This window comes from Perognathus longimembris, chromosome 9 (assembly GCF_023159225.1).
Source record: "Perognathus longimembris pacificus isolate PPM17 chromosome 9, ASM2315922v1, whole genome shotgun sequence".
Taxonomy (NCBI): Eukaryota; Metazoa; Chordata; class Mammalia; order Rodentia; family Heteromyidae; genus Perognathus; species Perognathus longimembris.
The window spans coordinates 13,817,682-13,842,880 of NC_063169.1; positions in this window are offsets into that span (position 1 = coordinate 13,817,682).

Genomic DNA, 25,199 nt, shown 5'->3' on the forward strand with positions numbered 1-25,199 from the left:
CTCGTTCTTATAATATAGGATTTTAATAGTACGAGTGTAAATGAATCAAAAACACATGGATTAATATCCCCTTAGAATCCTCAGGCTGTTTAAAAGTTTACAAGAGACATTGGAGGAGAATATAGCTGATATTCTTTGGGATTCCCAAAGCAGCGTAGTTCAAGATATTCCCTGAGCTCTAAGTGCGCCTTTGTAAGCCTTCAGCATCATTTGCATATGCAAACTATGTTGTGTTATAAGAGTGAAGTGAACCTCCTTAGACCACAATGTCCTATTTCAGCAATATGGCCACCACCCTGTCAGACAGCTTTCCATGGCTGTGACAAAATCAATATGAAAGGAAGAAAGGTTTCTCTCCACTCATGGTTTAGAGGGTTTTGCCTGTGGTCTCTTGACCCTGTTACTTATGGGCTTGTGGTGAGACTGTATATCATGATGGGGAGGGAGAGTAATATCATAGAAGAAATGGATCGTCATAAGACAGCTGGGAAGCAAAAAGAGAGAGGGAGGGGCTAGGACTCGATGTTTCCTTTCAGGGCACACCCCCAATAACCTAACTTCCTTTCAGTAGTCCCCACCTTTTAAAGGTTCTCCCACCTTCCAGCGGGGCCATAGCCTTCAACATCGTTAGCTTTGGGGGAGATTTAAGATCCAACCCATTATAGTTACCATAAGTGAGCTAGGCCTCCAGCTCAGAGTTTGTAAACCTGATACAACTAATAACAAAGAGATGCTTTCTTTCACATTCAGTAGCTCAGCCTTCGAAGGGTGTTGCCCTTCCTATTGTCTCTGCCTTGTGCCCAGTGGGAATGCTAGATGCTGACAGGCCTGCCTGGGATGCCTGAGTGAGGAGAAGACTATGCAGGGGTCTGACCTGGCTCTTAATGGAAAGTCTTTCTCATCACGAAACTACAGCCTGGTTTGGCACTCGTCAGAATTCAGGCTGGGAATAACAGGGTAATTGCAGGTCATGATGATCTAGTAGGATTAGTTAGTTTGTATAAACATGTTCCAAGTCCAGCTATGTTTCAGTTAAGCTACACACAAAGAAATACCAGATCAGCCTAGCCCTGGTTCCCTATCACAGACTGTTTATTTGTATAAGAGATCTCTAGCAGTCTACTAATTCAAGACAAGGCCATCTTCTGGAATTTATGGAACCCTATTGGCAGTGGTTATTTTAAAGCCATTAAACCAGGACTTTAAGAAAGCACCATGGAGAGTAATTTCACCTCAGAACCTGATGTGAAGTTAGTCTTGAAACAACTTTCCTATCTGGAATGTCTGTGGATTGTTGCCGAGGGATGTAAGCCATTAAGTGCACTGGGTATGTCTCACACATTAGGTAGGAATGAGGCTTAGGTAGAACATTCTCAACCTGCTCTTTTACATGTTGGTTTGTCTAATGGAAGTGACTCTAGGCATGGTTCAATAAACATTTATGGAGTGCCTCTCCTGGACCAGCACTGGGGTATAGACTGGTTATACAGATGACAGGAAATACAATGTGATAGAGTGAGGAAAATTACAGTCTGGGTCAGGAGAGGAAGAGCAGGGAAGAGACAGATATGTAAACAAACCATAAATATATAATGGTATATAGACTGAAACAAAGCCGAGGACAAAGTACTAAGTAGGTACAAACTCCACTGGAAAGGAAGCATCACACAGTATGTAGGGAGATTAAGAAAGACTTCCTAGGGGAGATGTTTGTGAAGTGGGGCTTAAAGTGGGGGTTAGAATTTAATAGTTGGTGAAGGTCAGCAGTATCAATGGAAGAACATATAAGAAGGGAGATCAGAAGGATAGGGAACTTGTCCAAATGGGCTCAAGAGGATTGCTCCCTTTTGTGCTTCCTGTTTAAGCCTCCTGGCGTGGCTTCTGTCTTGTTTCTGCACAATGCTGCTTCTCATTTGTTACCTTGACTTTTCTCTTGTACTTCAACTCCTTTGGAAATCTGGATTCAATCGAGCGTTTCTTGGCATCTCACATTTTCCAGTTCTGTGATAGCCTTTTGAGAGATTCAATAGCAGAGCCCCACTCCTGCAGGTTCAGAACTGGTTCTCCAAGGGGACCATTGTGTGGCCTTCGCGACTTCTTTGCGCTGCTTTGGAAAACCCAGTTGATGAAAATTAATCTTTCATCTGTGAGACTTTCGTGTTGACAGTAGCTCAGCCTTGTCTCAGTAAGGGTAGTAATAATGTCATAAAATATGCTGGATATAGAAGCAGAAGTTTCTAATATAAACTATAACTGTAAGTGAAGATGGTGTAATACAAACCCTTTCCTATGACAAACAATCTCCAGGAGAAAGACCACAAGCTGATTCACTGATCTTTCATACATTTTAGTGCAAGCACAACGTTTCCCAAATCTGACATTGTATCTTATAGAAATACATGTCTCGGGGAGACATAAGTGTAGATTCCTCCAGCATGAATTCCTCCCAGGCTTTAAGGACTACAACCTCTAAGACATATCTTTAAGAACTTGCAATCCATGAAGGTTCCCGATACCATTTGCTCCTAAGCTGCTTTCATTCTATGGGCTGACCAGTGAAGAGAAATATTAGCTTCGTTGTTTTGTTTTGTTTTTACTCAATAGGCTCTGGTGTTTGTGGGGGAAAGAAGAGTGGATGCGTACGCATAACTTCAAAATAAATTCATACTGGCAGTTACTCTTTTGAGGAATGAAAATAAGATTCGAATTGCATTTTGTATGCTTGGGAAAATCTGACATACAAAGACAAAGAAAGAGGTGATACCATTGTGACTAAGGATATGAGAGAGTCCATTAGACCGCCAGGTGCCAGGATAGAAGCAGTGATGACTGAGACCTCCTGTCACCAGATTGGGGCACCTTCTTACTCGGAATAAACCATTCACTAGAATGCATGCCATTCAAATTGCTCCAAATGACATCTAGAATGTTTAGCATTATTGGGAGGCACCACCAGATGGACTTCCAGCTGAATCCTCTGTTCAATTCTTTACCTTTCTCTTGCCAATCTAGTCCCCAAAAAGGAGTTAACAAGAAAACACTAACCTAGTTAACAAGCCATGTCACCAAACCTCAATGCTGACTGTAACAAGAAGCCTAATCTTTTTGAATTCTTTTGTTTGGTTGTTTAAGATCTTAAGGTATGTATGTCGGCTTATTCTGTTTTGCAATCTTGTAATTTTGCTACTAACAAGTGGCATTAGTCACCAAAATGACTAATATTCTTTGGAAACATATGGTGGGACCTTTCATTCAGGGCAACTATATTCATAACTATTCAGATATTTCTGTGGGCTCAGCTAGCCAAGTCACTTCAAGCTCTACAGTCTATGAATATTTTCTCATGTGTTGTCCCACTTGCTCCTCAATGTTGACTGAGTCACAGCAGCACATTCCTGCTGGAGGGACTCAGACCCTGAGGCTAACTTGGACTCTATTGTCTAAGCCGTAGTAATAGCAGCACCATGATTTAAAACTACCTATGGCCTCTCTAGATTCTGTATTGTTCCCACTACACAGGACATGGTGTATGGTAAAGTTAAAGTAACCTGGGCTGGGTATGAACCCTCTCCACTGATAGAAGTCAGGTCACTTGCCTGACTTGATTATTTTCCCAAAGATAAGTGCTGATAATGACTTAGCCTTCAATGTAATAGTCTTTAAGTCTTTGTCCTTTATCAATAGGATATGGAGAAAGTGAATTTTCTAATAGAGAAAGTGAATTGTCTAATATCAGGAGTTCTGGGTGTTTTTCTAAATTGGCCATCCCCTTGTTATATGATTCGAAGTCTTCTTAGTCAAAAGTATTAAAGACCTATATGAACATTATTGGAGACTGAATGGTGGAGGTAAAAGGGAGAGTACGCTTCAGATTGGCTAGTGTGCTACCTAGGAGATCACCTTTGACATGCCCTTTCCCTTCCCCTCTCTTCTCCTCCCCCTCCTCCTTCCCTCTTTCCTCTCTTTCTTGGAGCACTCAACCTTCTTGGCTCTGATGCCCTGTTCTCAGATCTTCTTGAAATCTCTCTCTTTCTCAGCACAGTAACTCGACTTCGTCATAGCCTCTCTCTAAACTTGCGAGCTCCTTCCACCCATCGTACAAGCCTTCAATTGTGTCAGAAATTGTTTGACTGAGAATAATGATTTTGTTACTCTGAACAAGTCAAAGAACAAAGCTCTTTGCCTGCTTCTATCTTCCTTATAAGGCAATGAACACACACACACACACACACACACACACACACACACAGGCATGCACACCTCCGGCACCCATGCACACACACATGCGTGCACCCTGTCGTGATTAAACTCAAATGAGAGATTAATACTTGTGCCACGCAAAAGTGGTATCAATTTACACTTTACCATTTATAGAGGAGACTGTGCAATAAAATTATTCTGGATAACAGACACCATATTCCTGATTAATTTTGAAAACATTTTAAGTCCCTTTTAAATGCTTTTTCTGGGAATTGCTCAACAAACCAGCCTTTTTATTGAACTATTCTTCCAGACTTCAGTTTTCTTACCTGGAAAAGGGGGATAGTACTTAGAGACCCTGATTTGCAAGAATTAAACAGGATATCCTGGGAATGCAACTCACAGTGACTGTTCATGGTAGACAATTGGTAGTTGTGAGACACACCTCAGCTCACCCGAACCGACATAGTGTGTCCACAATGTCTTTTCTTTTTATTCAGCTGTTTAGTATAATATGGCAAAAGCTAGATATAGACAGATCATTGAAAAAGACTTTTCAATTGACTTTCCAGGTTAAATATCTGTCTCTCTGCCTATTGATCCATAGCTCCATTGATACCGTTAGGTAATCTATACAAAGATAATATATACATATGCTACATAAGCATATGTTATTTTAAACTTGGAACTTTTTTCCATTTGTTTGAGATGTCAATTGATGTGGCCATAAAAGTGTTATCTTTGTTGAAAAGATAAGCAATAACAAGTCTTGGTTGCCCAACAGTCACTGATACACCTGAGGAAAAGTTACACACCAAAGCTCATTCAAAACATCTTACTTATGCTGAGCAGGAGCTTAGTTCTTATGGTTCCATTTGGGAAGACAAATATTTCTCCCTCCTGCAGTGATGATGTTATCAGCCTATGAAGGGCAGAGGGGTCATTGGAAGTAGCAGAGACCTGATGGTTCCGAGAAAGTCTTTGGCTATTTTTTAAATTATTCTTCTTCTATGGATAGAATGGGGTGCCCCAGTTAGTATTTGCTATCTGACTCATGCTTTCTTTGACTTCATTCTTAACACATCTATGGAGGACTTCATAGATAAATGTAGTGTTTTTGGAAATACGGAATATGCTGGAAAATTCACATAAACCTTTTTTTAAAACAATTAATCATTTATTTAGTGAATGGTATCTATCTTGTAAAAACATGTTTAATTTTTATTCTCTCCTCTCCCCCCGCTCCCAGTGCTGAAGATTGACCCCAGGGCTTCCCATGTAAGGCAAGCAATCTAGCCTTTCAGCATAGCTTTGGTTCTTGGAACACAAATGTTTTAGTTAAGTGTCTTAGCTACCTTGACAATTAATTTAATTGATGTATTCTGTTGTTTTAATGCCATAGTTTTTCCCCTTGAGTTTTAATAAGTTGACCCTTTTTGCTGTCTTGAGCCTAGGCTCAGTCATGACTTAGCACTATCACACTATGTTAGAAAACAGGACTTTTTTTTAATGTCAAAACTAAATCCAAATGGAAGCTCACATTTACAAATATTCCAAAATTGCAAATGACAAAATATGTTCCATATACCCACCATGATAAATCTGCCCACATAGCTACTTGAAGGCTCGGTTCATCTTAGAACCGGGTAACTCCTTCATGTTCTAACAAGTAGCTCTCAGCCTACCATTTACTCTCCCCTGTGAGTCCCGGGTCTGACCCACCTCTAGGAACCTTGTATGAACTGTACACAGTCCAGTCTGTTCTCGGTCCAGGTGCCTCTGCAAATAGCCAACCAAGGCCATCTCTTGGGTCAAGGAATCTACCACCTACTTAAGCCTTTCTCTGGAAGATAGATCTAGAGGCAAGATTTGTGGGAGCCTTACAATAAGGGTCAGACTGTATGGCCAGGGAAATCTTGACTTCTGGGAAAGCAGAGAATGGTCTAGGTGTAGGGAACATGAGGACTTGGAAGACACAGAATCCTGCCTTTATGGATTACCTTCCTCATGCAGAAGGACAGAGGATCCCAAGTGGAGACTCTGAATTCTGATACCTTCATTTCCCAGGTGTAAAAGGCGAGATTATTCTGGATTAGAAACCATAATCCTGAGTATGTTGAAGAGTTTAGCCATATAGTCCTTTAAAGAGGCATTTATAAACAGTGAACCATATAATGTGGTCCACACAATTGTTTAGATAAACAATTATGCTAGGGTGAGTCTTGAGATGAGGAGCATTGCCAGACAAATGTATTTCTGGATATAGTCGGTACCGAAGGGAATGGTAGGAGATGAGCCTGAAGAAAGGCACAAAAGTCAGAATGTGATAGGTCTTGAAATTAGACTTTATTTTTCAAGCAGAGGGGAGTGTGAGATAGAGACCAGTGAAAGATAAGAGATAAGCACAAAGAGAGGAAAAGAGAGGATATTTCAGATATTTGGGGTTGGTAATATAGCTCAATGTTAGAGTACTTGTCCAGCATGTGCAAAGTCCTAGATTCAGTTCCCAACACCAGAAAAAGTATGGATTTCAAGCTGGATGCACTAACGTCCACTGGTAATCCTAGCACCTGGGAGGCTGAGAGAGAGGACAGAGAGTTTGAGGCCAGTCTGATCTATATCCAAATTCTAGGCCAGCAACTTGGACTGCGTAGTGAGACCTTGTCTCAAAAAAGAAAGGAATGAAGGAAGAAAGGAGAGAGCAACAGTGAGTGAAGAAACAGAGAGACAGAAGGGAGAAGAAAAGAGGAGAACTTATCTCAGAAAAAGAAAGGACGGAAGAAAAACAGGAGAGAACAAGAGCAAGTGAAAAGAGAAGGAAGAAGAGGAGGAATTGAGGAGGGAGGGGGAAGAAAGAAACAAGGAGTGAGAAAGCCAAAAAAAAGTCTATATGGATCTCAATGTAGTAGTAAATCTGTGGAGGGAAAAATACACACACACACACACACACACACACACACACACACACACACACACACACACAGGCTGGTCCTGAGGCTTGAACTCAAGCCCTGGGTGCTGTCTCTGAGCTCTTTTGCTCAAGGCTTGTAGCACTCTACCACTTTGAGCTACAGTTTCACTTGTGGCTTTTGGGTGGTTAACTGGAGATAAGAGTCTCATGGATGTTTCTTCCCAGGATGGCTTTGAACTGAAATCCTCAGATCCTAGCCTCCTGAGTAGCTAGGCTTACAAGCATGAGCCACCAGCACCCAGATCCTAGGTGAAGCATTTTAAGCCAGCAATGGACTTGGACATACGTGTCTTTAAGCAATAATGGTAGTTGTAATGTGGAGAGTGTAAAGGTAAGAATGGGAATAGAGGGAGGCCAATTAGTCATCTGATCCATTGTAGTTCACATGAGAAATCATAGCTAGACATCTAGGGGCTCCTGGGGCATAAGGAAGAAAAAAAAGCTCACATTCAAGTGATAGGAATATTTCCTATCTGTGAAATAGGATTCTGTTATGATTAGGAGTATGAAGAGAAAGGAAGGCACTAAGGACGGTGCTCAGCAGTAATCATGTTAAGTAACTGATTATCACTGATTTGGGATCCATGTGATTTTGAGAAGAGCCACACCTCCTGAGGGTTTCTCTTACCTGTCTGCAGCTACCACAAGGCTGGGCACACTGTCCAACAGAGGGTCCCAAGTATGTCTCCAAGGTTATAGATCAGCCCTAGCCCCAGTGAGTCCGTGTTGACCAATGACTTAATACATGTACAAAATTTAATCTACCTGGTTTAATATTACTCCACCAAACAAAAGCTTATCTGGCTGTCAGTGAATCTAGGCCTCTTGACTTCTCCATGGGACACTGTGGAAAATGTGGATGTCCAAGAACCAGCCTTTAGAACTTTGAAATGCTGTGGTGTGATTATTGCATATGGGTTATAATATCCCTAGAGGTCTTACAACCATGCATATTTTATTTTTTCAGGTCATTCCTGTACTTTCATTGATAAGAAAGAGTTGCTGTTACTGGCAATTCCTGGGTTTAATCTGTGCTTTAGTTTTCTTTATCTTTACCTCAGAAATGAGAAACCATGATATTTGAGTTCAAGTGCTTTGTTCCTGCTTATAACGTTTAATGATTGAGGAGAAATAATGGAGCATACATTTTTTTCTGACAATCTAGGAGATTAATCAGTTGAAAAATCATGCCCAGAATACCTTACCTGTTCTGAAGATTGGGCCAAAGTACAGGGAGAAAAAAAAACCTCTTGTTAAAATCCTGCCCTGCTTAGCACAATCTCTGCTTAGAGGCAGAATATTGAGTCAGCCGCTGGCTTGGCTTTTCTGATTGGCACACCATAAGATACTAAGTTGCTTAACTTTTTAGTATGAGTTTCCCTATCTGCACAGAGGCTTCCAGTGGTGATCATCCCATCCACAAACATTTATTAAGCGTCTATTTTCATGTGTCATTGTACTAGGTACCATTTTCAGAGGCCGACCTGAAAGAAATACAGTTAAGATCAATAAGATAAAGTCAAGTGTTTTAATGTTCTTGACAAAAAGAGAAACTATTACATATCAAATAATTGTTAACTTAAAGATTCAGAAGGATGTAGAAGAACTGTACAATTTTTATAATTTTAAATTTTGCTTGACCAAAATGGAGATCAAGATTAATCCCAATTGGGAAGAATTAGCATTGCGCAGAAAGTACAGATCAGTGATGCAGAAGAACCAAGATAAAGACAGCCTAGATAAATGACTACAAATTCATCATAAGTATTGGGAAAAACAATGAGCAAAATTACATATAGCCGGGAGCCAGTGGCTCACACCCATAATCCTAGCTACTCTGGAGACTGAAATCCAAGGATCATGGTTCAAAGCTAGCCCAGACAGAAAAGTCCCCGTGAAACTCTTATCTATAATTCACCACTAAAAAAATCCGTAAGTGGAGCTGTGGCTCAAAGTGGTAGAGAGCTATCCTTGAGCAAAAAAAAAAAAAAAAAAAGCTCAGGGACAGCACCCAGGCGCTGCCTGAGTTCAAGCACCACAATGGGGAAAAAAATGAACAAATAAAAATTATTATATATAACAAACTTTATGTGGACCAGAAACCCATGGCTCATGCCTGTAATCCTAGCTACTTGGGAGGTTGAGATTAAGAGGACTGTGGTTTGCAGCCAGCTCAGGCCATAAAGTTTTCCCTAGCAAAGTACACACGTCATCCCAAATGATGTGGGAGGGAGATTGGGAGGACCATAGTTTCAGCCTAGGTAAAAAAAAAAAAGTCCATAAGAATCCATCTCCAAGGAGAAAAGCTACACAGATGGTATATCCCTTTGATCTTTCCATGGACGAGAGACCTACCATAGAAGAATCACAGCTCTGGTGCCTGACCCAGGTGAGAAATGAGACCATATAGCAACAATAACCAGGGGAAAAAGAGAGTGAGAGGCATAGCTCAGTAGTATCCACAGCCTAGCAAGCATAAAACACCCCAGGACTACAACGAAACAAAACTCTACACAGAGCACGTTGGTATTCTGACCTTCTCCAGACGCTGCTCTCTCCTATTCTGGGAAGCTGAGCCTTCTGCACCACTACACTCAGGCTGCTTATCCCTGGCTTCAGCTAAGTTTGTCCCACGAGCAGCTGGAGATCAGATGAGAATAGTAATCATAGGATTCCCCCGTCCTTTGGGTGGTCAATGGCGGTAGCTATACCAGACACCAAGTTTTGGGTTGCATTGTTTGGTTCCCTTGTCCTTTGTACCAGGGTATATCATTGCCAGTCTCTAGTTGCCTCAACAGTCTTTTCTTTCTTTCTTTCTCTCTTTCTTCCTTCCTTTCTTTCTTTCTTTCTTTCTTCTTACCTTCCTTCCTTCCCTTTCCTTCCCTCTCTCCCTTTCCTTCCCTCCCTCTCCCTCTCTCTCTCTCTCTCTCTCTCTCTCTCTCTCTCTCTCTCTCTCTCTCTCTCTCTTTCTTCTGTAATGGGGCTTGAACTCAGGGCCTAGCTACTGTCCCTGAGCTTCTTTGCTCAAGGCTAGTGCTCTACCACTTTGAGCCACAGTGCCACTTCTGGTTCTCTGATGGTTTACTGGAGATAAGACTCTCACAGACTTTCCTCCTGGTGCTGGTTTCAAACTACGATCCCCAGATCTCAGCCTCCTGAGTAGCTAGGACTACCAGTAGGAGCCACCCATGCCCAACTTTTTATTTTTCTACTAATCTGACCACACCTCTGTAAGTAGCCATTTGTCCAACAGTTTTCACTGGAAACTTTCAGAGTAAACTTTCTTTCTTCTTGTCAGGGTCTTGACTAATATGTTTATATGACAAAAGGAATGTTTCTGTAAAGTTCATAAAGATCCTTATATAGATGCTATAATATTTTTCACATGAGAAATAAAATCATCCAAGTTTTCTAAGCAACCTCCCCACAAGATGTTCTGTGAGGTTTGGATTTTATTTATTCGATGCTCTGGAAGTTCTCACCCAGGGACATCAAAATCCTCTGATGAAATAATGGTTCCGCTGAGAACTCATGATGAAAATATCTTAGAAGGAGTGAGAAACCCCAGACAATGTTTTACACATTGTTCTTTTCCTTTACACGCTTGATGACGTGCATTCTAAGTCAGAAGAAAGGAAAGCATTCGGCAATTCTGGGTTTTCTTAGGCAATAATGGGTTTTGCAGGTCTGCGGGGGGGGGGGGGGAGGCGGGGGGGTAAGGAGAGCGCATGCTTCTATCAGAGGTTAGAGCGTGCATGGGTCACAGCTTCGTCTAACACACGGGGAATGCAGTGGGGTGGCAGCCATCTGCAGCTTTAGAGGACACTCACCCACCCAGAGTTGACATCTCATGACTCACTTTACCTCCCCTGACTACCAAGCAGGGAGCTGTAAATGAGGCCACTTCCTGCAAATAGGGTTTTAATGAGATTCTTTAGCTAGTCACACACCAACAGGAGATGATAAAATGTTGATTGTTGTTCCCTCCTTCAAGGGTTGGGGATATAAACCCAAATGCCTATTCGACAAACAACGCAACAGAAGTTTCGCTTACACAACAGAAAGTTGCTTCAAAATGAGACTTTTGCATGAAGTCAAGTGATTTCACAGTGGAATGCATTGCCGCTTGTCCTGTGTCATGGAAAATACAACATTTTCTAACCGTCATGCTTCATTGCGAATACTTTGGCTAACTCCCTTATACGGCTTCAAGAATAGGAAATCCAGCCTGGAGCCGGTGTCTGTAGTTCTACTTATGCTAGCTACACTAGAGACTGAGATCTCAGGATCCTGGTTCAAAGCCAGACCAGGGAAGAAAAGTCCATGAGACACTTATTACCAATTAACCACCAGCAAGCCAGAAGTTGAGGTGTAGCTCAAGTAGTAAAGCCCTAGCCTTGAGTGAAAAAGCCAAGGAGCACATGAAGCACTGAATTCAAGCCCCACAACCTGTACGATCAAAATAAATAATAAAATTAGGGAACTGCATTGGGCTTAGAGAGAGAGATGAATATTTTCTGCCTGGGAATTAGATGGTCTACACAGAAAAAAACCTGTCATTTTGACCTCATAGTATATAACTTTATTTTTAGACACTGATGGACAAAATGGGTACAAAGTAAACAGGTATGACAAGAAGCTAACAGGGAGGAAAGGATGAAAAAGAAAGAAATGGGAAGACAACATTTATCCCCTTCTGTATTGCCTAGTCTCCTGAAAGCAAATAATCCAGGTTCCTGTGACTACAGACCCCTAGAGACAACTTGAAAACTCAAAATGATCTTGCTCATTTAGAACTTAGTCTCTTGTTTGCAACATTTCGTTATGCACAAGGCTGAAGCCAGTGGAGAGAGATTTAAAAACATAAAACATGAAAAGTGTGTGACAAAACAATAACACAAGTGGCTCTACCTTTTACTATTTATAGTTAAATTACTCCCTCTTTAAGTTCAAAATACACACACACAGCACTTAACATGTGCCAGATAGTAACAAGGGGAACTCTAGATCCAAGAACAACGCTATACCAACTCCCTAACCCTACGGAGTTTACTTTTCATGGGGGGACTCAGGCTATAAAGGAAAGTACAAATTGATGCATCATACAATGTCTGGTAATATGTACTAATTCATGACAGACTCTGTACCATGAATTTACTTAGCTCTCATAACAACTGAAAAGGTTGTTTCTTTACTATATACTCATGAGCTATAATATATACATATCTCTATATATAATATTTTAGGGACTTTTAATCTTTTTTACTCTTAAGGTATTTATACTATGTCTTGTATACATTGACATCTAATATGGAGTTTACTTCACTTGGTGTCTAGAAGAAGCAAAGTCTTTGGAATTTGCTGAAGATTCCTCAACATTATCACAAGTCTTTGGGGTGATACTTGTTCTTGACCCCGCAACTGACAGCTATAGGGCTAAAAACTTGTCAGTTGTTTTCTAAGGCTCTGGGTCTTTGAACTTGGGACTGAATGGTTAAGAATGTGCTTACCCACTTGAGCCCTTTTCTGCTTTAGTTGGTTTTTTAATGTGTGTGTGCAAATTTCCTGCCTAACATTGTGATCCTCTTACCTATACTACCCTCCGTTACTGGAATGACAAGCATAGGCAACCATGCCTGATTCATTGATTGAGATGAGGTCTTGCTAGCTTTCACTGGGGCTTGCTTTGAATTACAGTCCTCTTGAGCTCCACCTCCTGTGTAGCTGGGATTATAGCTGTGCGCTTTTTCTGTTGCTTGGCTTATAACCCTTGTTTGGATAACAAAGTACACTGGTCTGAAGTAGTTTGGCATAGATGTAACATTAAAGAACTTTGTATCCTTAAATATCTCTATTTTGGGGGAAGGATCCGTAACTAACTCACTAGTTAAACTAGTATATGTGTGTGCATGCGTGTGCACACACTCTTGCACCAACATGAGGGCTTGCACCTAGGACCTCAGGCTCTCACTCAGCTTTTTCTCTCATACCTGGCATTGCACTATTTGAGACACACCCCCATTTCCAGCTTTTTGGTGGCTAATTGGCAATAAGAATGTCTTATATTTGTCTCCCTGAGCTGGCTTCAAACTGTGATTCTCAGACCTCAGCTTTCTGAGTAGCGAGGATTATAAGCGTGAGTCACTGGTGCCTGGCAAGCTGGGATATATATTTTTTTGTAACACATGAAACAAGACCTAGAAATAAAATAATTTTCCATTGAAAAGTCACATAATGAGGAAGTATTCCTTCCAAACTGGATTCAGAGTGTCCAGTGGACATTTTGTGAACCAACATGTAGTGGCCAGGCTATCCCGAGAATATTTGCATTGAGTCAGGGCTACCATTTTACAAGAGGACTCAACCCTCACCATCACTCCCAAAACATCATTCCATTTCAACACAGCATTTCTTAAGCAAGGATGACGGAGTTGGGCATAGAGTACATATGTGTAAAAACAAATGCAGCCTTTATGGGTGTTTAAATATCCAGCCCAGAATTCTGCTTAGAATTCTCTGGGGCCCAGAAGTTTTGCACAATGAGTAACATTAAAAAAAAAAATGTTTCGAGGCATTGGTCTTGTTCATTTGCAGAGATATGGTCTTTCTGCATTATCTCATGTAAATATGCCATGCTTTGATGAAAAACAAAAGAAAAGTTACAAATAGGATATAAGAGGGTTTTGTGGGAATAATTACTTTAGGATGCAGAGCTGACATTACCTTGGTCACTCTAGGTACTATTTCTGCTGTCCTCTTGGTCATTTACTTGAAAGCTTGTCCATCCAAGGAGACTTTTCTTAGGAATAGGTTCTGCTTCCCAATACCAGGCTATTCTGGCTCTAGAAAAGTGACATGTGTATCAGGCCTTTGCTGTTAGTGCTCCTATAGCTCAGTTACTGTTGGCTAGGCATAGAGGCTGGGCCATTGTGGTGGCTGAACATACCGTAAAAGCCCAACTTCCGTGTATATGCATGGCTCTCGGGATCACTGCTGCCTTTTATGATAGCTCCAAAGGCTGGGAATAAACTGAACTGTGTTAACAACGTGCATGTCAGACACAGACAAGGATTCACGTCATAGGGACCAGGACAGTTGAGGATGGATATAAAGAGGGAGGGAAACAAGGAAGCAAACATTCCATGATGATCAGAGTGAAAAAGATCCTTCTCTCAACTTTTTTTTTTTTTAATTCAGCAAACGTCTCTTGACATTTGCCAGATACTCTTCTAGATTTTGTGGCTGGAGAGATGAAAAGACAATCGCTTTTCCGAGTGTTTGAAGTGGAGAAGTAGACTTGGCTGAAACAACTGTTTGTTCACTTAGGTGGCTGTCACAAAGTATCAGACACTGAGTGGTTTAATCGATAGCAATTCATTTGCTCCTTGTTCCGGGCAGATAGCAGCAGGCTTGGGCTTTGCTTTCTCCAGAGGCCTCTCTCTAGGGCTGGCAGCTGCGGTCCTCCCAGGCATCTCTGTGCTGAATGAACATCTCTGATGTGTCTTCCTCATGTTGCAAGGTTGCTCGTCAGACTGGATTTGCGTTTGGCCTTCCTGACTCTATCAGCTTCTTCTTTGAAGACGTCATCTTCAAGTATGGTGGGGGGGGGGGCTATCTGAGTGCTAGTAATTTAACATGTAAATTTGAGGGCGAAGACACAGTTTCTCAGATAACCATCGATTAAAGGTTACTCGGGGTACTTTGGGAAGCACAGAGTGGACACAGTCAGAGGCTTCACAAAGTATGAAAGGCATAGCAAGTCCTGCAAGATACACAGCAATTCACCTGTGTGCAAACAGTGAGCTGTCCCTTGGAGAGACAGGGTATAAATCAAGAACTCAAGAGCACATAGTAACATTGTGTGCTTCTAGAAATGCATCATATATTCTAGTCTGAAAATGCTCCTACAATGATGTATGACCTTTCAAGGCCAAGAGGCAAAATAGGGATAGGTGCAGTATGAAAGATGCTAAGAGTGTTGGTGGCTCAGGCCTGCAATCCTAGCTACTCAGGAGGCTGAGCTCTCAAGATTGCAGTTTGAAGTCAGCCCAGGTAAGAAAGTCTGTGAGACTCTTATGCCTAACTAATCGGCAAAAAGCCAGAAGTGGAGCTATAGCTCAAATGATAAGAAGCCAGCCTTGAACATAAAAGCTAAGAGACAGTATTCAACAGGACTCAGTCCCAGAATGCCTGCAAAGAAAAACAAAAACAAGACAAGAAAGATGCTTAGAAACAGCAAAAGGTATTGGCATAGGACAAAAGCTAAGTTTTAGTTGAATTGAACTGATCCAAAGCAACTGTAGACATGCTGGGTTATTAAGGAAGAGACAGAAAGCAGGAAGAAACTGCCTATGGGCCTCGTATCATTGGACATTGCCTTGGTAGTTCTGAGAGAACTTAAATTCTATCTCACAGTAATAGCCCTTCTACCAAGGACCTCTATCTGAAACCTACACTCTATCTCCTCTTTGTGCTCTTTATTGTTCTGCAAGCAGAGCTAGAAGCTTTTCTCTTTGATGGAGACTTTAAAAAAATTATTTATTTATTGTTAAAGTGATGTGCAAAGGGGTCACAGTTTCATACATAAGGCCGTGAGTACTTTTCTTATCAAATGTGTTAACTCCTCCCTCATTTTCTCCCACTTTCTCTCCCTCCCTAACTCCCTCCACTCTCCCAGTTGTACAGTTGCTTTACAGCATATTGTTTTGTAAGTATTGCTGTTGCATTGGTTCACCTTTTACCCTTTGTCTCTCCACTTTGATGTTCCCCTTCCCTTCCCTAGTTCAGATAAACCTTTATTCAATACCCAGGGTACCAAAATCAGTTACAGTGACATCAGGGGTAAAACCATGGGGAAGAAAGACAAAAGAGAAAGGTACAATTTCACCTGGCATATTGGAAATAACAGCAACGACAAACCACTTATTTCCATAACTTGGAGTTCATTTTGCTTAGCATCATCTTAATGTGATCACATGTACATAGCTATTGAGCTATTGTGATCTTCTGCTAGGACTATCCTAGATGTGTACTCCCAATCCTAGATGTGTATCCTAGATGTGTATTCCCAATGATGGAAACCATTGAGTCTATGTTTCTTTGAGTCTGGCTCACTATACTTTTAGAAGTCAAGGTTTTGTGGATTTGGCCGCCTATGGTAGAACACACCTCTCCTCCCAGGGTCTAGGGAAGCTGATGGGAGGATTGCTATCTGATGCCAGCTTGGGAAAAATTAGCATGAGACCCTATCTGAAAACAAGCTAAAAGCAAAAGGACTGCAGTATGGCTCAAGTGGTAGAACTCTTGCTTAGCAAGCTTGAAGCTAAGAGTCCAGTACCATTATCACCAGAACCATAAAATTATACATATATGTGTATATTTCTGGACTTTTAAGATCTATGGTGCCAAGTAGGCTCCTTATTGAATGAACAAGGTTATAGATTGCAGTAGCGAATTGAAGAAATCTCCTCCGGCCTTGTACATGTGTAACATCTTCGTGAACTCCTCCATCTTGCCAGCTGAGAATCCGTAGCATCTAACAATGCAGTGGATTGACAACTAAAAGAGGATAACATGGAGGTTGTAGAATATGAGGAAATTGTGACTTGAATCAAAAAGTTATGTTCCTTGGAGGAAGTTGCAGGTGGGCGAAACAATGTATTTTGGAGCTGGTCTTGAAGCATTCAAAGGGGGAAAATTTCATTTTCCAAGGCATGGAGAAATGTAAGCAGTATGTGATTCAAAGATGTCCACCACATGGACTGGCTCAGCTTTCAGAGAACAGCGACATCAGAGCACATCTCAGCTTCTGAAGCTCTGTGAGCCCAGGAAGCAAGGCTGGCTCAACATGCCCCGAAACACTTTATGATTTCAGCCAATGTTTTTATTTCAGTATTGATACCCAGGAGCGGTGTCTCAAAAGGCTTACGTTTCAAAAAGAAAAAAAAAACATATCCAATAACCAAATGACGCTGTTCATTTACTTGAATAACTGGAATATGAATTTCAAAAGTTGCTGCGTGTGTTAACTTCAAATGAGCAGGATCAAATTTGGGAAGAGCTCAGTCCACTGGGAGATTTGCTCAAAATCATCACAACTTTGAAAGGCATGTTTAAGTCACCCGTGAAAAGACACGGTGGTAAAAATCTTCCATTCAAAGTATGTAAATCTTTACTTTTTAAAAAGCATTTTTGGTTCTAAATTGCTTTAATATTTTAATTCTTTAAGTTTGACTTTGTTTATCAACTTTTAACTATTATTATTGTTATTATTATTATAATACTAAATTCTTTGCACATTTAGCATAAGAACACCACAATGCAAAGTTCAATTAATTTTTATTTATATATGAATTTCAATCACGGTGCCAGCAGAAGAATGTATATATCATTTAGGTTATTCATCATAGTTTATAAAAAGAAACTTCAGGCATGAAGGCCAAAAATCTTTTCCCAGGGACTAAAATGATGTAGTGGCAGAGATTATTCTCCATAGAAAGTCTCTTCCGGCACCTTCTATTACCTCTGCTCTTTGTCCAGAGAATTATCTGCTCTGGATTCTGTCATCTAGCTTGGAACTGTTTCATGAGTTCCCCTCTCAATGGATCATCATCAATCAGAGATGTGAATGGAAGGTGGGTAGAAAGGAGTGTGCAGACTACAAGGTGTGAGAAATCAGAACCAAATGTGGATGGCTTTTGCTTGAATCATAAATTATTTTTCAATTATTCTCATTTCTCCTTCCTTCGATTATAATAGAGAATGAACAGGAAAAGCAGTCATCATGTTAGAGGTTCATACTAAACTGTTGAATATAAATTACCCTCATTGTATCCACATGGCATTTAGAGTTTCTAGGAGATTCTACAGCCAAAGTTCTATATAATAAAGAATAATATCATGCCTGTATTCTTAAATACTTAGGAGGTAGAAACTCGAGGATTACAGTTGAAAGCCAGCCTAGTCAGGGAAGTTCATAAGTCGCTGATCTCCAATTAATCACCAAAAGGCTGAAATTGGAGCAGTTGTTCAAGTGGTAGAGCACTAGGTTCCATTAAGAAAAAAAAAATCTAAATCCAGCACTGGGACTCATGCCTGAAATCTTAACTACTTAGGAAGCTGACATATGAGGATTGATGTTCAAAGCCCTCTCAGGCAAGATGTATTTTCAATTAACCACCAGAGAACCAGAAGTAGAGCTGTGGCTCGAAGCAGTAGAACACTAGGCTTCAGCAAAAAAAAGCTCAGGGACAGTGCTCAGGCCCTGAGTTCAGGCCCCAGTACAGCGCATGCACGCACACATCCACACCCACACAAATACTTAATTTGGAGAATTCCATGTAAGATGCATTGTTCTTCTCTAATTATGTGCATAGAGAGTACTAGATATTGTGGTACTATAAACAGAGGCCATGATGATGGTGATGTTAAGATGTTAGCATACAGTATTAAGAATTCTAAGATGATCAATAGCTTTTTAATTGAAAAAGAAAAAAGAAAACTAACCCTAAGCTTCCCGTTAGTAACGGTTGTGTGGTCTTCCTTTTGCATCTACTAGAAAGAGAATTGCTAATAGCAGATTTGGGAAATACATGAATAGATTTGCCTGATAGCATCTCAAAAGGAAACATGAACAATTTTAGACAACATAACAATGCTCTTCTGGCAAAAGGAAAGTAGATGTGTGCCTAAAAGTGGTTCGAGGCAAATGTTCCTGAGAGAAAGTAATTTGGGCTAGCCTTCGATGGGATCCTTAGGGACTGGTCTTCCTACTTGTCTCACAGTGCTGGAAGAGAGAACAACAAAAGCTTGGCCCACCCACTCTTGTCTTCTTCTGGTTGCCAGTGGTCTATGGGGACAAAGCCCCACACCTGGGGGCTCACAGTATACTCCCCTGACTATTCTCACACATGGGGTGAGGAGATGTCCCCCTCTACGGTGCTTCTAGATCTCATGAGATTATTACTATTTTTTTTTTTTTTTGCCAGTCCTGGGCCTTGGACTCAGGGCCTGAGCACTGTCCCTGGCTTCTTTTTGCTCAAGGCTAGCACTCTGCCACTTGAGCCACAGTGCCACTTCTGGCCGTTTTCTGTATATGTGGTGCTGGGGAATCGAACCCAGGGCCTCATGTATACGAGGCAAGCTCTCTCGCCACTAGGCCATATCCCCAGCCCCTCATGAGATTATTGACTACACTCTTTCTTGTCAATATGAGACATTTTCTTTCATAACAGCAATGAAATTTTTATTCATGAATGTGCACCATTTTCTACAAACACCAGTCAGCATTCGTGGCTGATGTTTCTCCCACTGTTTCTTCTAGAAGTCTGCCTGCATTGGCTTCTCTCAGCTAGTCATGCCAAAAAGAGACCACTGCTCCAGAAAATAACAAACACAGTGTCATTGTGGCAGAGCAGACATCTGCGTTTAAGCTAGGTCAGCCTATTAGTAGCAATGAATACAAGAACTACAGTAATAGATAACGTTTACTGTCCCATTCAGTAATATGCTGATGAAGCAGGGATAGAGTGAGGACAGTTCAACAGTAGAATGGCTTTGAACAGACTGAAAGTCCACAAAAAAAAAAAACAAAAAAACTCATGCATGTGTGTGTATGTGTGTGTGTGTGTGTGTGTGTGTGTGTGTGTAATTTTTATTAATGAGACATGCAACTGGAAAGACATTCAAAGGAATCTTAAATAGATTTGATTAGATTGAAAGGGATCTGTTAGATTTAAAGAGATCCAAATTGTTCATCCCTATGTCTAAAATGACACCTCTACGTAATTTGCTGATAATTCCTTTCATTAAAAATTCTATGTATATGTAGGTCTGTTCCTTGTATAAACTCTACAAGGTAAATTAAAAGCAAAAAGATGTATGTAACAAGAACAGAATTTGAGAGGCATTTCTTTCTATCAGTTAGGTCTTATCTTAAAAGTTTGCCTTTTTTAGAAAGAGCAGTTTGGGTATTTTCACCTAGCAAAGCTTTGTTTCATTGTGGGAAATGTGCTTAGGACCCCTTAACACAACACAGAAATGAACTCGCTTTCTAAGCGTTTTCTGAGTTGGAAAGACAGCGTCACTACTTAGGAGAATGGGACTTTCCTGGAAGTGGCATTGCCAAAAACTGGCTCAGAACTGTTCTTCTCTACCCAGGGCTCCCAGCACACCCACCCCTGGCCTGGCCCTCACCCTCTTTCAGGACAGCAACAGAAAACAAGCACTGGCCTGCATCAAAATAGCTCTGTTTAAGTCCGGTCTGGACGAGCCATCCTGAGAGCCACAGCCCATGGGGCCAGACTTGCGTGTGTCTTTCCTTTCCTCTCCAGAATCCATCCCTCATGTTTAAAGTAAGAGACTCTCAAAGTCAGGAAACTGGTCAGACGTCCAAACTATGCAGTGACGCGGAGGGCCCTGTGAACCGGAAACAGACATTTACTGTATCCCTGTCGAACTCAATGGGTCCAAACATCTACCTCTGGTACTTGTGGGCCTAGCTCTTGGCCCAAACTCTAACCTGTGCAGAGACAACATCCAGTTCACAGAGGTCACTTTTATTTTTATTTTTTTTTGTTTGTACTGTTTAAAGAGAGAGTTGGGTGTATAATGTTGGCACTTTTACAGGAGACTGGCCAAGGGAGAGGAAAGAGGAAAAAGTAAGACTGTTTTCAATTCATCAAACTGCTGCTGATTTAGGAATGATAAACACAAGTCTGTTTCCTTGATTATTTTATAAATAGCAAATATTTGGGTGAGGGATTTGATAAAGTGCACAGACTATAGGAATTGTTTACCAAGATGATGCATCAGTTAAAAAAAAACAAACAACAGTCCCCCCCCCCCCACCTCTTTCCCCTCCAAATATCCCTTGACTATGTCTGAGATTCTTCAGTTTGGTTCCCAAGGTCCTTAGTCATCATTCTCCTCATCTTTTGAACTCGATCAAAGCAATCCAGGGCCTCTGAGGGGAAAGATTGGTTCCATTATGCAAAAGGCAATAAGGTAGTGCCCTTCCCAGCAGTTAATAGGCAGGAATGTTGTAAAATACCGTGTGGTTTTCAAATACCAAGACGGAAGTTTTCTGGTTTCTAATCTTCCTAGTCATCTGGACTGGCCTTCTGGCTTTCTCAGACATCGCTGACTGTTTCCATACTCACACACACTCGTCAGGCTGGAGATCTGCTGTGCAGAGGTAGGCCTGACTGATGCCTGGTGCTAAGGCACATGGTCCTTAACTATCACCACCATTTCTGGCTGCTGCTTCTCCAGGCCCCAGCCAAGGTTCTGGGATTTCAACAGCATTGAGTTCCTGTAAGAGCTTCCCAACTTAAGCCACTGTCCCAAACATGCAGAACATTGCATTTAAATGAGCAACACTGGCCTTGAGGAGAGCAGAGGGGAAAATAAACTGTGGTCACTGCATTTTTCCAATATTTAAAAATTAAAATGGAAAGACTTTTTTTTTCCATTTGGACTATAAAAAACGTTAGGATGGGAAAACATTTCTGAAGTTCTTGTAAGTAGAGGATTGATTTTTTTTTTTTAGTAGATTAGCAAAGTGAAGAATCAAAAGGTGGTGTATTATGTAGTTACTTGTTTAATAAATGTTTGTTGACCATCTGTTATGGCCAAGAATGAGTCAGGTTCTGAGGAGATCAGCGTGAATAGCAAAAGTTTGGCTCAAGAGGCTCTGGGGAATGGAAAACATCTTCATGTGAATCATGGTTCTCTCAAGGTGAAGAACTTCCTTACCTTTGGGTGGATGGTGTGGGTGGGGGGAGAAAATTGCAAATGAACCAGGTAGCTTCACTGGTCTCCCATTTCCGGTGACTCTTTTTCAACCTACAACCTTAGGAAGTTAGAGGTCATCAAAACTCAGCCCTCTATTTCATTCTGTAGGTAGTTTCAGAGTTCATGAGGCCCCGGAGGCCAACTTACTCCTATTTATTTCCATGCCTGACTTGGAGGACAAAGAAAACGCTTTCTTTTTTTATTTCCTGAGCCACAAAATTATGAGACAAGAATGAGTCCAGACTCTTTGACACAGGTGTGGTCGATTGATCAACCATCTTTCCCACCTTCACTCTGTGTGTGTGTGTGTGTGTGTGTGTGTGTGTGTGTGTGTGTGTGTGTATGCACAGGAACTCAGAAGCCAGTCCCTAATCTTAAATCAAGAAAGTATCTACTTTGAATCATATCTACCCTCGGCTCTTGAAGATCCAAATTATAAGTGGTTCTATTAGGCTCAAGGAGTCAAACATCCAAGTGTAGCACTGGCAGCTAAGATACTCAACTTGTTGCATTTATAGCCCAGCAGCAAGAAGTGTGTAGAGAGTCTTGGGCAGCCCACAAGGACAGACATCATGCTAATGGACAGATGAGATATATAAACAGAATGGAGGAGGCTCTTCAACAGCATGCTTGTTTTTATGGTGAAGTATTTTAGTGTAACAGGTCTATGGGGCACACGATCGTCATTCATTTTCTCAGGAAAATGGATCAGATTTGCCAAGCACCTTTCTTTTGAATAGCTTGAAGAAAACACATTATAGCATCAAAGACTAGTTATAACAAAGACCCTTTTTCTAAGTCTGACATCATGTTCGTTTTCCCTGCAGGTCCGACAGCTTCTCAGCTTTGTAAAACTATGCTCTACTTTTACAATATCTTTCATTGAATCATTTTATCCTTCTAGTGCTTTTGCAAGGGTGTAGATAATTTATGGCTTATTTTATGGGCAGAGAAACTGAAATCGCTAACCATTAACAGGTCGTGTTTTCTTAAAGTTACTCAGTAGGTAATTAGTAGGTTTAAGAAAACAATCCAGGACTGCAAATTTCTAGTTTCTTGGCCTTTCCCCTCAGACCTTTATACCCTAGCTGATCCTCAATGCAATATTGTAAGAATGTAAGAAACCAGTATTGGGACCTCCGTGGACCTTCACCTCATAAAGTATCAGCTCAAACCACTACAAGACACTGTGATGGGATATTTGATAGTTATGTTGCCTAAATTTCTTTCTAATTTAGTACTGTTTCGAGAGTGAGGTAAAAGAAATTGCCGCCCTAAGCCTTCATAGGGTACCTCATAGTATAAGCACATGTATTTATTTCAAAACACAAAGCCCAGTGCTAGCTCAACTCAGTCCATAGCCATAAACATCTATCCATATGATTAACATTGGTCAGGTCTCATGGACACCCGGTGGCATTATTCTTGCTCTCCAAGTCTTCAGGACAAAAGGACAGCAAGCAAATGTCACAGAAGCTTATGGCCTATGCTACTGCTGACATCAGAGATGGCATTGCTTTGGCATTTGGAGGATATACAGAAGCAAGAGCACATAAATAGGCTCATAAATGTCATCCTTTATACAACAGTAGCTATTGCTTTCGCATATCACCAAGTATCCATTTTCTGGTTCCTCATTGAGTTGCAATTGGTGGTCCCAGAGACATTTAGGAGTCAGACTGACATTTCCCTTAGGAACCTGAAGCAATTGAGGAATGCTTTGCTAATAGGCACTTCCTATTTCTCCTGAATATGTACATATATATGTCTAAATGTACCATTAAAAAAAAACCCATAATATTGCTGGGATCCTGTGGCTCACACCTGTAATCCTAGCTACTCAGGAGGCTGAGATCTGAGGATCACAGTTGGAAGCCAGCCCAGGCAGGAAAGTCCATGAGACTCTTATCTCCAAAAAAAGGGGGGGCTGGGGATCTGGCTCAGCGGAAGAGCGCCTGCCTGCCTGGCGAGCCCACGCCCCGAGTTCAGTCCTCAGCTCTGAGGGAAAAAAATCTGGGGAATAAACCAGAAGTGATGCTGTATCTCAAGAGGTAGAGTGCTAGCCTTCAGCAAAAGGAGCTCAGGGACAGTGAGTAGACCCAGAGTTCAAGGCCCAGGATGGGGGGGAAAAAAAACACCATGATGCTGATTCTTTATATGAATGTAAATGTACTAAAGCATATATTTGACAGACCTCAATTTGTACTGTGGATATGTAGATGTGTTCAAAGATTAAATTGTTACCTTCTTGTGGGCTCTGGGAGAGATGATAAATTTTTTCTGGGCTTCAGTTTCCCTGTGGTTTTTGTTGTTGTTGTTTCAGAAAATGTTGAACCAGATGTCCTTTAAAGTGTCTTTCAGCTCTAGAAATCATTTATAATTATTCTACTTACTTAAAAATTATATGCTTCTTGTAAGCCTTGTATAACCTGTTATAAAACTTACTATAAACCTTATATAAAACCTGCTATAAACTTGATCATACTAATATAAAAATGTACCTTATTTTGCCTATCCCATTACATTTATTAATTCACCAAACATTTATTAAGTACCAAATATGTGTCAGTTGTGGTATTATGTTTGTGTTTTTCAATTTTTTAATTTAATTTTATTGTCAAGGCGATGTACAGGGGTCACAGTTACAGACGTAAGGTAGTGAGTGCATTTCTTATTATATTTGTTATCCCCTCCCTTATCTTTCTCCTACCTTCCCTCCCACTGAGTTGTACAGTTAATTTCCAACATACTGTCTTGTGAGTATTGCTATTGCATTGGTTTGCTCTTTATCCTTTGCCTCACCATTTTGATGTTCTCCTTCCCTTCTCTAATTCACATAAATATTTATACAATACCCAGGTTACTGTATTTTTAAAATTTTTAATGTTTTTAATTTTTTTGTCAAAGGCTTTGTCTCCTAATCCCATCACCATAGGAATTTAGTTTCAGCATATATAAACTTTAAGTAACTGTATTAGGGGTTTCAATTTAACATGTCAGTTTATGATATATTTAGGGGAAGAAAACTCAGTAAGTCAAAGCTTATGTGCTTAAATATGTCATATTAGAAGATACATAATTCAATTATTGTCTTACTTTATTTGTATTGCTATAACAAAATAGTTTAGGGTGGGTAATTTATAAAAACCAGAAATTTACTGCCCACAGTTGGGAGCCTGGGACTTCTAAGATTAAGGTAGCAGTGGCTTTATCTTGTAGCTAGCACCTTCTTACT